General features: G+C 36.3%; 1 non-coding gene across 1 annotated transcript; it reads right to left on the bottom strand.

Annotated features, from left to right (window-relative positions):
* Positions 1 to 231: 231 nt before the first annotated feature.
* Positions 232 to 338, bottom strand: LOC116533368. The gene has a single exon (XR_004261255.1). It is a non-coding gene; the product is annotated as a U6 spliceosomal RNA (small nuclear RNA).
* Between the last annotated feature and the right edge of the window lie 1,429 nt (positions 339 to 1,767).

Raw genomic sequence — 1,767 nt, 5'->3', positions numbered from 1 at the left:
TATAACTGACAAATGAAAACTGTATATATTTACAAACACAAAGAGATATTTTGATTTATATATACATTGTGTAATGATTAAAAAGGAATATATTCATTTTCAGTCATACTTACCAATTTTTTGCAGTAGACCATTTAAGATCTACTCTTTTAGCAATTTTAAAGTATATAATTAATACATTAATGCTAACTATAATTACCATGCCATACAATAAATCTCCAGAATTTATTTTAAAAAATGAAACACTTCACAAATTTGCATGTCATCCTTCTTCAGGGGCCATGCCAATCTTCTCTGTATCATTCCAGTCTTAGTATATGTGCTGCTGAAGCAAGCACAAATATATATGTTTAAAATTGGTAGAATTTCACAAGGATGGATTATTTCATTTATGTATTCACTCATTCAAACAATATTCACAGGGCACTAATCTGTGCTAGGCATAGTGATACCAGAGTGAATGAAACAGACAGAATCCCCTCCCCATTAGAGTTAACAGGTCACAGAACAATGAAGAGCCATGTGCAATGCAGTATGAAAAGTATTGGGATGTGGAATATAACAGGCATTAAAGCAAATAGGAAGATGCCTATGTCACCCTGGGGGATCAAGGAAAGCATCATGTAGGAAGAAACATGTGGCCTATATCCTGGACAAGGTAGGGCTGATCTAGGTATGAAGAAGGGAAACGAGGTCCCTGGATAGCAAATGTGCAGTGGCTTGGAGGGGTGAGGTCATTGTGTACAAGGATAATAGGACAGTTGTTGTTTCTGAAAGGAAGAGCTCTAGGCTTGAATGGTAAGAGATGAGGTGGAAAAGCAGCAGAGGACATGCAAGGCCTTATAAACTTTATCAAGGAATTTGGACATCATTCAAAGGGCAATGAGGAGCTCCCAAAAGCTCTTAAGGAGGGAAATACCATAATCAGATTTGGGTTTTAGAAAGGTCACTGTTTGCAACTTAATCACTGCAGTTTTCCATTTAGGAACCCCTGTGGAAATAACCCTTCATTTCATTTGAAAACTCTCCATGTCAGAAGCATATTCTGGCTCCTTGTGTATTTGCTTAGTGACTCCTCATCATCAACCTATTAAGAGTGGACTAAAGAAACAAAGCTAAGGAGACACTAGTGATTAACGAAAGAGTCACATTTAAATTCCCAAGGTCCCTATATACTACAGGAGAATCAAATGTGAATACATTTTCCCGATAGATTGCTACAGTAAAGCAATTTTTTTTTACATTCTCACAGCAGCATGATGCCAAGTTTTGTAAATTTCCATTACAGGACCCTGATCACAAAGTCAGGTTCCTGGGAATGAAACAATATGTAAAAGGCAAAATTTTACACTATGTCGGCCTTAAACGGATCTTAAAAAGAAAAATAACAATGTCTTTTTTGAGTTGAAGTCTTCAGGAAATTTTCTAATCCTAGGGCATTGCTCAAGATCCTTGGATGTAGTTTCCTATTGTCTTGACTATGTAGTCCTCCACGTCCTGCTTTTTTTTTTTTTTTCTTGTTAATTGTTTGATACACGGAAATCAGTATGGGCAACTCACAGACTTTCAGAAAGCCAAAACTACTTGCTGAAATTTTTTATAACTATTCAAGTTTTTCATTTTACCTACAGTCTTCCTCTAGAAGGTTGCTTGAAAGGTCTTGCTACTTAGGGAACTATGTACGGACATGTACATTTAATTAGACTTGTTATCTCTATTTACATCACAATTCTCTCCCTGGTACACTCTCTTGTCCTTTCCACACTT

This window comes from Sapajus apella, unplaced genomic scaffold, assembly GCF_009761245.1.
Source record: "Sapajus apella isolate SASKATOON/1434 unplaced genomic scaffold, GSC_monkey_1.0 scaffold81, whole genome shotgun sequence".
Taxonomy (NCBI): domain Eukaryota; kingdom Metazoa; phylum Chordata; class Mammalia; order Primates; family Cebidae; genus Sapajus; species Sapajus apella.
This window is presented reverse-complemented; position numbering and strand designations above follow the sequence as displayed.